Source organism: Pelobates fuscus, chromosome 5 (genome assembly GCF_036172605.1).
Source record: "Pelobates fuscus isolate aPelFus1 chromosome 5, aPelFus1.pri, whole genome shotgun sequence".
Lineage (NCBI taxonomy): Eukaryota > Metazoa > Chordata > Amphibia > Anura > Pelobatidae > Pelobates > Pelobates fuscus.
Window position 1 is genome coordinate 202,680,453 of NC_086321.1, and position 13,525 is coordinate 202,693,977.

Below are 13,525 nucleotides of genomic sequence, written 5' to 3' on the forward strand. Positions count from 1 at the left end.
GCAGATTCAAGGATGCCAAGTGTCATGCTTGTGGTAAAATGAGCCACCTACAAAGAGTGTGTAAATCCACAGCAGAGAGAGGCAGTAATCGCTTGAGAGACAGAGCAAAGAATGTCTATAGAGTACAAATGCAGGAGTCTTCTGAGGATTTGGATGAACAATTTCCTGTACGAAATTTAAAAATATATAAAATAGGTAATAATTTGGCTGCATTCACAGTTCAGGTTGTTGTAAATGGAAAGGGACTGACTATGGATTTGGACACAGGTGCAGCTGTATCAGTGATTTCTTTGACAGACTGGAAACGCCTTAAAATACATAGGCCAATAATTCAGACAACAGCGAGACTGCAGACATATTCTAAAGAGCTGTTAATACCAGTGGGTTGTGTGACAGTCACAGTTACATTCAACAAGTGTAAGAAGAAACTACCTCTCTCTATATCTTAGAGAATGGAGGACCTCCACTTTTTGGTAGGGAGTGGATAAGGGCTCTCGGGATGCCTCAAGTGCATAAGTATCCATGTCACGTGTTGAATGAAAATCAGACCAGACTTGACTGGATTAGGGAATTACAGGAAAAGTATGCACCAGTGTTTGATGGCCAATTAGAGACTGTAAAGGGACAACATGTTTCCTTAGAATTAAAGAAAGGAGCAACACCAAATTTTTTTAAAGCAAGAAGTGTGCCTTTTGCTCTAAGGGCTGGAGTGGTGGCAGAATTGAGGAGATTAGAGGAGCTGAATATCATCTCCCGGGTTCACAATAGTGAGTGGGCTTCGCCCATTGTTCCTGTGAGAAAACGAAATGGGGAGATACGGATTTGTGGGGATTTCCGCATGGCTCTTAACACACAGCTTAAAATAGATAAATCTTCCTAGGGTAGATGATATTTTTGCATCATTGGCAGGTGGCCAGCAATTCACCAAAATTGACTTGAAAAATGCATACCTACAGTTATCTGTACATCCAGATTCTCGACCACTACTTACGATCAATACCCACCGGGGGCTATTCAGGTATAACCGTATGGTTTTTGGCATTTCACCTGCACCAGCTGTCTGGCAGCGAACAATGGACAAGCTGTTAGCTGGAATTCCTGGGACACAGTGCCTGTTAGATGACATGCTGGTGACGGGTAAATCAGAGGAGGAACATAAACAGAATGTAGAGGCAGTTTTGCAAAGACTTATGGAATATGGATTGAAAGTGAATTTGGATAAATGCCAATTCATGCAGGATCGTCTTGAATTTTGTGCTCATGTAATTGACAGACATGGGCTGCATACAACAGATGAGAAGGTCAAAGCATTACAGGATGCTCCAACTCCACAAAATGTGACACAACTAAGGTTCTATCTTGGTCTGTTAAATTATTACAACCGTTTTTTGCCAAATTTAGCTCATGTCCTGTACCCTTTACATCGTCTTCTAGAGAGTAAACGACAATGGCGCTGGACAGTAGAATGTGCCTCAGCTTTCCATAAGTCAAAAGAACTAGTGCGTAGTTCACGTCTTTTAGTACACGACGACTTGGAAAAGCCTGTTTCCATTGCTTGTGATGCATCACCTTACGGACTGGCAGTGGCGTCTCTAGGATTCATTTTTAGGGGGGGCACATGGTGGGCCAGGGACAAAACCCCGCCCTCTAGGATTCATTTTTAGGGGGGGCACATGGTGGGCCAGGGACATTTAACCCCGCCCTCGCCGCAGTTTGACCCCGCCCCTGCCGCATGTTAAGCCCCGCCCCCGACACAATGTGTTTTTTTGTTTTTTTTTATAATCCCTGGTGGAGAATTCATTATTTTCCACCAGAGATTATTAAAAAAACAAACATTTCCCTTGATATAGTGCCATAGTTGCCAACATTTGAGAAATTGGGACATTCAGCGCTCCCTGTACAGTGCTGCTCTCTGTATAATACATGGCTGTGTGTATAATATCCTGGGACAGTCAGTGCTCCCTGTATAGTGCTGCTCTCTGTAAATACAGATCTGTTTGTGTATAATATCCCAAGATAGAGAGCAGCACTATACAGGGAACAATGATTGTCCCAGGATATTATACAGACACAGACCTGTATTATACAGAGAACAGCACTATAGTATTATACAGATAGCTGAGCATATATCCCATGTCCCAATCTCTAGACTACAAGTACCTGTCAACAGCAGCTCCCAGATGCGTGTAACAGGGCTAAAGTGTGCGGCAGCTCACACAGATGATTCAGCGGTAAAGCGCACTCGCTGGCAGAGCCAAACTGGAAAGCAGCCCTGGAAAAAAAATGTATGCCATTCCTACAGGTCTATATAAATATATATATATATATATATATATATATATATATATATATATATAGTACAGTGAGCACACAAGCTCACTGACATGCGCAAATAGGCTCACTGACAGACAAAAAACTCTCTGACTCGCACACAGGCTTACTACAGACAAACTCACTTGTATAAACACAAGGCTCACTGCAAAGAAGTTCAGGGACACACACATGCTCAATAAATAGAAGCTCACTGACACACACAAGCAGTACCATCTTAACAGTGTTAAGGGCCCCCGGGCAAAGCAGTGCACTGGGGCCCTTCCTACACAACAACTCACAGGAATAAAAATTGTACTTATTGATAGACTGCTGAGTACATACACACAGTACACAAATACGAACACCGAGAAACTTCTAAATACACACACAGAGATGTTGCTGAATGCACACAGACGTTGCTGAATGCGCACAGGCTGATTTTTACACTTACACACAGACTGCTGAATCCAACACACACACACACACACGCAGACATACAGACTGCTGACTCCATACACACACAGACTGCTGAGTCCATATACACATAGACAGACACACAGACTGCTGAGTCCACACACACACACACACACACAGAGTGCTGAGTCCATACACACAGACTGCTGAGTCCATACACACATACAGATTGCTGAGTCCATACACACATACAGACTGCTGAGTCCATACACACATACAGACTGCTGAGTCCATACACACATACAGACTGCTGAGTCCATACACACACAGACTGATGAGTCCATACACACACACACACACTGCTGAGTCCATACACACACACAGATACACAGACTGCTAAGTCCATACACACACATACACAGACTGCTGAGTCCATACACACACAGACTGCTGAGTCCATACACACACAGACTGCTGAGTCCATACACACACACAGACTGCTGAGTCCACACACACACACACACACACACAGACTGCTGATCCCATACACACACACACACACACACACACAGACTGCTGATCCCATACACACACACACAGACTGCTGAGCCCATACACACACACAGACTGCTGAGTCCGTATATATACACACACACACAAACACACAGACTGCTGAGTCCATACACACACACACACAAACACACAGACTGCTGAGTCCATACACACACACATACACACAGACTGCCGAGTCCATACACACACACACAGTGGGCTGAGTCCATACACACACACACAGTGGGCTGAGTCCATACACACACACACACAGTGGGCTGAGTCCATACACACACACACAGTGGGCTGAGTCCATACACACACACACAGTGGGCTGAGTCCATACACACACAGACTGCTGAGTCCATATACACACACACACACTGTGGGGATATTTATGGGATAATAATAGTAAACAGAGAGAATTGCCCACGATTTCAATTCTCAGATCCTTAATCGTTATCGTGTTAAATGAAATGTATAACCATATACCGGTAATTAAAAATCACAAATTGTTATAAAAATAGATATTTATTTCTTAACAATTTAAATAATAATGATGAGTAACATGCATGATAATAATCAATGGAATTTTCAGTATAACATGAATATGTAATACAATATGGTAATTTAAAACAACATTTCCTAATGACTAAGACGTAGTTTAAGTCTAAAGCATTAGTTGTCAAGATTGATTTACGATGGGCTTCACAGAAGGAATGTGATGTTTCACACACAGAGCTACAGTGTAGGGCAATAGAACTTAGCTAGCAGTTAGAAATAACCCTTTCAGTGCTGGTTAAACCTCTTCTCAGGATTTAAGATCTACTCCTATGTAATATTAAATAAAAATAATATTTAAATAGTCATAGTCTTTAATCATTTCCTTGATTCATCCAATTAAGAGAAAATCTACATGTTTAATAAGCTGATATTTTATTAATTTGTCTAAACAGATATGTTATCTTATTTATAGCAAATCAACACAGCTGGATAATATCACGATATTCTAATATGTGATTAATCACATAAATACATTATTATTGTTTTTATCTGCAGAATAAAAAGCTTAATTATGTATTTCTTATTTAGCTAAGATTTCTAAATCGAAATCTGATCGTGAATTATTCAGTCATATATCATGCTATTAATTTTAATTAATTTTAATTAATTAATTAAATGCTAGTATATTTACCAGTTACGTAGATATTTTCTCATCAGATGTTCTCAGGTAGCTTAGTGTCATCGATCTCTTTCTCTGTATGGAGTGTGAGAGTTTCTTGGTTATTCTGATCACCCGATTCTGCCTGGCTCTCTCTGAATCCCCAGAGTGTCGTAATGTCTCTCTCTTCAATCTTTGAATCTTTCTGAATCCCCCTCTCTTCCCTTGTCTTAACTTTTTAAAGGGAAAAATTCCTTAGGTGATAGCCAATCACAAATGTGGGGTGTGGTTGCCTTCTAGGTAACCAATTTAATATTCGAACTCAAGAGGGCAGCCTTGTTCCACTACACATACCTATCCAGGAAAGAGTTAACTTTTCCTGGTGGCTATTTTTGACGTCATTTACGTTATCTTTATGTTTGCAATAACTTATTTTATCTGTCAGATCACACAGTTTTTCTCAGTTTTGTCCAGACTATGCGTCTGCAAATTCTGCTATAATTCCTAAAATTGATAGTTTGTGAACTAAGTTTCACCTTAAACTATAATGGGACGTTGTACAATATCGAAAGTAAAATTTAATTATTTAATCCTCTGTCACCTAAGTCTGGGAATAGAATTTATTATATTCTGTCCATCCCCCGTTCTCAATGTCTTATCTATTTGGTTTGGTTATATACACATTCCATTCAGCTTGGGCAAAGCAGTCAGTCAAAGAGAAAGGATAGAAATTTTGTGTCTCTTTGTTAACTTGAAGATACAAAATGGAGTCTGGTCTGTTTAGCAATGACTTCAGAATATACACTTTGTATTTCTATCATAGCACAAAATGTCTGCCGATATAAATACCCTGACAACACACACACACAGGGAGTGCTGAGTCCATACACACACACACACACACACACACACAAACACAGACTGCTGAATCCATACACACAGACTGCTGAGTCCATACACACATACAGACTGCTAAGTCCATACACACAGACACACACACAGACTGCTGAGTCCATACACACACACATACTGCTGAGTCCATACACACACACAGACACAAAGACACACACACAAACACTGACTGCTGAATCCATACACACACACACAGACTGCTGAGTCCATACACACATACAGACTGCTGAGTCCATACACACATACAGACTGCTGAGTCCATACACACATACAGACTGCTAAGTCCATACACACAGACACACACACAGACTGCTGAGTCCATACACACACACACACATACTGCTGAGTCCATACACACACACAGACAGACTGCTGAGTCCATACACACACAGAGACTGCTGAGCAGGGCTGCCATCAGAAATTTTAGGGCCCCTGACACAGCTCAAGATCTGGGCCTCCAGGGCCAGCCCCAAGCTGCCCACAAGGATGAAGGGTGTGTGTGTGTATAGTGGATGTAGAATGTGTGTCATGGATGCAGTGTGTATAGTGGATGTAGAATGTGTGTAGTGGATACGGTATGTGTGTCATGGATGCAGTGTGTATAGTGGATGCAGATTGTACGTTTTGTGTAATGTATGTAATGTTTGTATGCATGCATTAGATGCAGAGTGTGTGTAGTGAATGTAGGTGTGTATAGTGAATGCAGAGTGTGTGTTTTTGTAGTGGATGTAGTGTGCATAGTAAATGTAGTGTGTATAGAGCATGTAGTGTGTTTGTAGTGAATGTAGTGTGTTTGTAGTGAGTGCAACGTGTGTAAAGTGAATGCAGTGTGTGTGTGTGGTGCAAAGTGTGTTTAGTGAATATAGTGTGTGTGTGTAGTGCAGAGTGTGTTTAGTAAATGTAGTGTGTAGTGAGTGCAATGTGTGTATAGTGAATGTAGTGTTTGTGTGTGTGTGTAGTGCAAAGTGTGTTTAGTGAATGTAGTGTGTGTGTGTAGTGCAGAGTTTTTTTAGTGAATGTAGTGTTTGTAGTGAGTGTAGAGAGTGTATAGTGAATGTAGTGTGAGTATGTGTAGTGCAGAGTGTGTTTAGTGAATGTAGTGTGTGTGTTTGTGTATGTGTAGTGCAAAGTGTGTATAGTGAATGTAGTGTGTGTGTGTGTAGAGCAAAGTGTGTTTAGTGAATGTAGTGTGTGTGTAGTGCAGAGTGTGTTTAGTGAATGTAGTGTTTGTAGTGAGTGCAGAGTGTGTTTAGTGAATGTAGTGTGAGTATGTGTAGTGCAGAGTGTGTTTAGTGAATGTAGTGTGAGTATGTGTAGTGCAGAGTGTGTTTAGTGAATGTAGTGTGTGTGTGTAGTGCAGAGTGTGTTTAGTGAATGTAGTGTGTGTGTGTAGTGCAGAGTGTGTTTAGTGAATGTAGTGTGTGTAGTGCAGAGTGTGTTTAGTGAATGTAGTGTGTGTGTAGTGCAGAGTGTGTTTAGTGAGTGTAGTGTGTGTGTGTGTAGTGCAGAGTGTGTTTAGTGAATGTAGTGTGTGTACTGCAGAGTGTGTACTTGTAAGGATGCAGTGTATGTGTAAAATAGGGGGAGGGGAGTATTTTTTTTATTTATTTGTGTATATTTCAATTCCCCCCCCTCCCTGGTTCTTTCTGTGCCAGGGAGGGGGGAGATCGCATTCCCTGGTGGTCCGGTGGCATGGTGGAGCGAGCCAGCCGCGTTACATTGAAGAGGGGGCCCAGCAGCACACACTGTCTTCCTTTCCAGCTCCTCTCTGACTAACTCTCGCGAGACAGGTCTGCATGCTGTGCGGAGCGTTGCCATGGTAACCCATGGCAACGCGCTGCAGGGCGTAGGGAAGTTAGATAGAGAGCAGCTGGAAAGGAGGACAGAGTGTACTGCTGGGCACCCTCTTCAATGTACAGGTAGCAAGGGGCCCTCTGTGCACATATATATAGCAAAAATTATATATAAGTGCACATAAGGAATGTGGGGCTTGGACTGCCAGAGTAGTTCGGGCCCCCCAGGACCGCCGGGCCCATGACAACCGTTATGGTTGTTATGCCCTGATGGCGGGCCTGCTGCTGAGTCCATACACACACACATAGACTGCTGAGTCCATACACACACACATAGACTGCTGAGTCCATACACACACAGAGTGCTGAGGGGGGTGAGGGGGTGAGGCTGAGGGGGTGAGGCTGAGGGGGGTGAGGGATGAGGGGGGTGAGGGATGAGGGGGGTGAGGGATGAGGGGTGAGGGATGAGGGGGGTGAGGGATGAGGGATGAGGCTGAGGGGGGTGAGGGATGAGGCTGAGGGGGGGTGAGGGATGAGGCTGAGGGGGGTGAGGGATGAGGCTGAGGGGGGGTGAGGGATGAGGCTGAGGGGGGTGAGGGATGAGGCTGAGGGGGGGTGAGGGATGAGGCTGAGGGGGTGAGGGATGAGGCTGAGGGGGGTGAGGGATGAGGCTTAGGGGGTGGGGGGTGAGGCTGAGGGGGGTGAGGAGTGAGGCTGAGGGGGGTGGGGGGTGATGCTGAGGATGGTGAGGGGGTGATGCTGCGGGTGGTTGGGGTGGGGGGGTTATGCTGAGGATGGTGAGGGGGGTTATGCTGAGGATGGTGAGCTGATGATGCTGAGGGTGGTGAGGTGGTGATGCTGAGGGTGGTGAGGGAGGGTGATGCTGAGGGTGGTGAGAGAGGGTGATGCTGAGGGTGGGGAGGGAGGGTGATGCTGAGGGTGGTGAGGGAGGGTGATGCTGAGGGTGGTGAGGGAGGGTGATGCTGAGGGTGGTGGGGTGGTGAGGCTGAGGGTGGTATGGGTGGTGAGGCTGAGGGTGCTGAGGCTGAGGGTGGTGGGGGTGCTGAGGTTGAGGGTGGTGGGGGGTGCTTAGGCTGGTGGGTGGTGAGGCTGAGGGTAGTGAGGGGGTGAGGCTGAGGGTGGTGGGGAGGGTGGTGAGGCTGAGGGTAGTGGGGAGGCTGAGGATATTGGGCAGGGTGGGGAGGCTGAGGTTATTGGGGAGGGTGGGGAGGCTGAGGGTGGTGTGGGGTGCTGAGGCTGAGGGTTGTGGGGTGCTGAGGCTGAGGGTTGTGGGGTGCTGAGGGTGGTGGGGGTGGTGGGGAGGGTGGTGAGGCTGAAGGTGGTGGGGAGGGTGGTGAGGCTGAAGTTGGTAGGGAGGCTGAGGGTGGTGGGGAGGGTGGTGGGGCTGAGGGTGGTAGGGAGGGTGGGGAGGCTGAGGGTGGTAGGGAGGGTGGTGGGGCTGAGGGTGGTAGGGAGGGTGGGGAGGCTGAGGGTGGTAGGGAGGGTGAGGTGGCTGAGGGTGGTAGGGAGGGTGGGGAGGGTGGTGAGGCTGGCTGAGGGTGGTGGGGAGAGTGGTACATACATACAGACACACAAACTTCTTCCTCACTAACACACAGACACACACACACATTAAGCAAGCCTACCTGTCACTGGAGGCTGTTGCTGGGGGTCAGGCAGCCATCTTTCATCCTTTCCAGCAGCAGCATGGGCTGCTGCTTAACGGCGGGGGCGGGGCTTGTGTGCGGGAGGCGGGGCTTCATTTGGGGGCGGGGCCTGTGCCAGGGAGCCTGTCAGTGCTCCCTCCGGCCACAGACAGCCCCCTGCACAGTTCCAGCTGCTCTGCCCTGCATTCCCCCGGGCTGTAACAGGCTGTTACAGCCCGAGGGAATATCATTTAAACACATAGCCAGTAGGTTGCTGGCATTTGGGGGGGCACAAGGGGGGGGCACAGCATGATGTAGGGGGGGCCATGGCCCCCTCTGGCCCCCCCTAGCGACACCACTGCGGACTGGGAGCAGTCCTGTCTCATTCCATGGCTGATGGGACAGACAGGCCAGTGACTTTTGCCTTTAGATCGCTCACAGCTGCAGAAAAAACTAATCTCAAATAGATAAAGAGGCTCTGGCAATAGAATGGGCAGTAAAGAAATTCCATCTTTATATATATATGGTCGACCCTTCACACTGCTTACGGACCATAAACCTTTATTGACAATTTTTAAACCACAGAAAGGTATTTCAATCACGACAGTAGCAAGACTTCAGAGGTATGCCTTAACTATGGGGGCTTATCAGTATCAGATACAATATCGTCCAAACGCTCTGCATTCTAATGCGGATGCATTCTCTAGACTTCCATTGAAAATGGATTCACAATTCACTACCACAGAAAGATCTACAATATATTTTAGTGAGGTGATAACAGCCCGAGAAATTGCACAGGAAATAGCCAAGGACTCTTTGCTGGGGGAAATACTGATTTTTGTACGCAAGGGTTGGCCACTAAAGACTCCAATACATCTCAAGTAATTCCAAACAAGGAGATAACTCAGGAGTAATCAATTCGAGATGGCTGCTTAGTCTGGGGAGAAAGGGTGGTTATTCCTTTTGTGTTACAACAACAGGTTCTTGAAATTTTACATGCAGGTCATCCTGGCATAGTCCGCATGAAGCAGAAGGCAAGAGATCATGTATGGTGGACAACCATTGATGAGGATATTGCCCGTTATGTTTTAGTTTGCACTGGTTGTGCACAAGCACAAGCACAGCGTGACTTGCCACATGGTGCAGTACAACCTTGGACCTGGCCTCTATCACCATGGCAGAGAATTCACATAGACTTTGCTGGACCAGTGGAAAATAAAATGTATCTGATTGTGGTAGATGCACATTCTAAATGGCCAGAAGTTCTATTCATGTCGCAGACCACTGCAGAAGCTACTGTTAAAGCATTACAGAAACTATTTGCAACATTTGGCTTGCCCAGATTGCTTGTTTCTGACAATGGACCACAGTTTGTTTCTGGACAATTTCAGGCTTTTCTCAAGGAAAATGGTATTCGGCATCATCGTACAGCACCGTATTATCCTGCTACTAATGGTCAAGCAGAATATTTTGTTCAAACGTTAAAGGGTTTTCTGAGAAGTCTGAAAGCAGAAGGAAAGAGACCTGAACATCTACAGTATCGAAATACACCTCATCCAACCACCGGACAACCTCCAGCCAGGGCCGTCTTTAAGGAGGGGCAAACGGGGCAGCTGCCCTGGGCCCAGTTACTCATGGGGGGCCCAAAGCAGCTGCCCCGTGGGCCCCGCTGCCTGCAATAAAAATTATTTTTTTTTTTAAATATTTCCCTACCTAATGGGCCCGCGGTGCTAGTATTGCGGCTGCACCGGGGCCCGCACACTAAGGGGGCCCACCTGGTGGCCCATACCCTTAGGGCCACTCAGTGAGCATGTTCCAGCAGGGGTCCGGACGGCGCTGTGGCCCTTTAACAACGCGACCGGACCCTTGTTTAACGGCTGCATGGGAGGAAGTGACGTCCGCGAATCACTTTCTCCCACCTCACAGACATCGGGCCGCGTGGGAGGCTGTGTGTGTGTCAGTATGTTTGTTTGTGTGTCAGTATGTCTCTGTGTGTGTGTGTCAGTATGTCTCTGTGTGTGTCAGTATGTCTGTGTGTGTGTCAGTATGTATGTCTGTGTGTGTGTCAGTATGTCTGTCTGTGTGTGTGTGTGTGTGTGTCAGTATGTCTGTGTGTGTGTGTCAGTATGTCTGTGTGTGTGTGTCAGTATGTGTGTGTGTGTCAGTATGTATGTCTGTGTGTCAGTATGTCTGTCTGTGTGTCAGTATGTCGGTCTGTGTGTCAGTATGTCTGTGTGTGTCAGTATGTATGTGTGTGTGTCAGTATGTCTGTGTGTCAGTTTGTATGTATGTGTGTGTGTCAGTATGTATGTCTGTGTGTGTCAGTATGTATGTCTTTGTGTGTGTCAGTATGTATGTCTTTGTGTGTGTCAGTATGTCTGTGTGTGTCAGTATGTATGTATTTGTGTGTGTCAGTATGTCTGTGTGTGTGTCAGTATGTATGTATGTCTGTTTGTGTGTCAGTATGTATGTCTTTGTGTGTGTCAGTATGTCTGTGTGTGTGTCAGTATGTATGTCTGTATGTATGTATGTCTGTGTGTATGTCAGTATGTATGTGTCAGTCAGTATATGTCTGTGTGTCATTTTGTATGTCTTTGTGTGTGTCAGTATGTCTGTGTGTGTCAGTATGTATGTATGTCTGTGTGTGTCAGTATGTATGTGTCAGTCAGTATATGTCTGTATGTCAGTTTGTATGTCTGTGTGTGTGTCAGTATGTATGTCTGTGTGTGTGTGTCAGTATGTTTGTGTGTGTCAGTTTGTGTGTCTGTATGTATGTTGGTGTGCCAGTCAGTATGTATGTGTATGTGTCAGTATGAATGTCTGTCACAGTGTCAGTATGTCTGTCACAGTGTCAGTATGTCTGTCACAGTGTCAGTATGTCTGTCACAGTGTCTGTGTGTGTGTGTGTGTGTGTGTGTCAGTGTGTATCTGTATGTTGTCAGTATGTATCTGTGTGTGTGCCAGTGTGTATACCTGTGCATGTATCTGTATGTAGCCAATGTGTGTATCTGCATGTGTGTCAGTGTTTGTATCTGCATTTGTCAGGTTATGTATCTGTGTGTCTGTATGTTGTCATTGTGTGTGTCTGTGTATCTGTATGTTGTCAGTGTATCTGCGTGTGTGTCAGTGTGTGCATCTGTGTGTCTGCATGTGTGCCAGGTTGTGTGTCTGTATGTGTGTGTGTCAGTGTGTGTAAATGTGTCTGTATAGCTGCATCTGTATGATTGTGTATATCTGTGTATCTGCAAGTGTTTCTGTGTGTGTATGTGTATCACAGTGTGTGTGTTTGTGACAGTGCATGTGTATTTGTGCATACATCTCAGCATTCAACACTACATGCAAATACACACCGGCATTCAAACTTCAACACTACATATAAACACACCTCTTTTTTTAAACAACAAAATTATATATAAACACACCAATGTATTCATAAAACAACACTACACATAAATGCATACTTGCATTTAAATGCCATCTCCACATACAAACACACCCCTACATTCACAACATACTCCATACAAAAACATGCTAACACTCAAACACACAAATACTGCTCAGTGCTAAATACAACCCTGCATGCATGGGAAAATGGTAGCGCCCCAGCTGTCAAAGCATTGTTGGAGTTGCATGACAGATGTGGATCTACCTTTTGCCCTCTCTTGCCCAAAATAATTAATGCACCAGAGCCCTCTCTACTTTACGTCCGCCTCTGCGTTGGGGTGGGGGGCATGATTGCATGCCAGGGAGGGTTCAGGGGGCCCAAGCAAATGTTTGCCCAGGGTCCATTCCATATTAAAGACGGCCCTGCCTCCAGCATGCCTTATGTTAGGCCGTGAACTCAGAACAAAGTTGGATCTGCTAAAACCAGAGATTCAACAAAGGCTCATCCAGCAACAATTGAAGATACAAGTCGGAAAAGCAGGCCGTTGTTACCAGACAGGGGATTCTGTTTGGATGCGTGTATATCATCAGGAGAATCGTTGGAAAGAAGCAGTGATAAAGGAAGTTCTGGGGCCGGCGCACTATAAAGTTTTAACTTCTGATGCATGTTACACACAGAGACATACAAATCAACTTGACCACGTATAACAGACAACCTATCAAAGTGGGTAGGACCACTCATGCAACACGACACTGATATCTGGCATGGAGTTTGGCATGATGACATTTCTGAAGTCTGCAATACACCTGGTACATAGGCTCATGATGTAATAAGGGATGATTTGGAGGAAATACCCCATGAAACTCAGGAATAAGAACTTCCAAGCCACAGTTCACGTAACCATGAAGGCTGTGGACATGAAAATACTGGCCATTCAACAAGAGAGAGAAGGGACACAAACCGCTGGCAACCAGAAGATCCATTAAGGGACTATAGTCGGAGAAACCCCACAGTGAGAAGGCGGAAATGGTATCCTAGAAGGAGTAGAATAAGCTGTGCTGAAAAAAAGATTGTAGATCTTGAAGATGATGGACAGAATGATGCAGATTAAGGACACATTTTTAAATAGTTCTTTTATTATTGTTGACTTTTTACTATATTGTTTTGCTTTCTTGAGAAAGGAAGGAGATGTGATGTATGGGCAGTTGGGCTGTGTATGAGTGGGTGAGTGTATGAGTGTGTGTATTGTGATGTATGGGCATTGGGCAGTTGGGCTGTTGTTGGCTGTGAATGATGCACTTCCTTTCTTTTGGTTCTTTACTTCCTGTTCCTGTTGTTCCTGTTGGCA

The 13,525-nt window shown here is 45.4% G+C and overlaps 1 pseudogene; it reads left to right on the plus strand.

Annotated features, from left to right (window-relative positions):
• Positions 1-499: 499 nt before the first annotated feature.
• Positions 500-13,288, plus strand: LOC134612171 (uncharacterized protein K02A2.6-like; annotated as a pseudogene).
• The last annotated feature ends 237 nt before the right edge of the window (positions 13,289-13,525 follow it).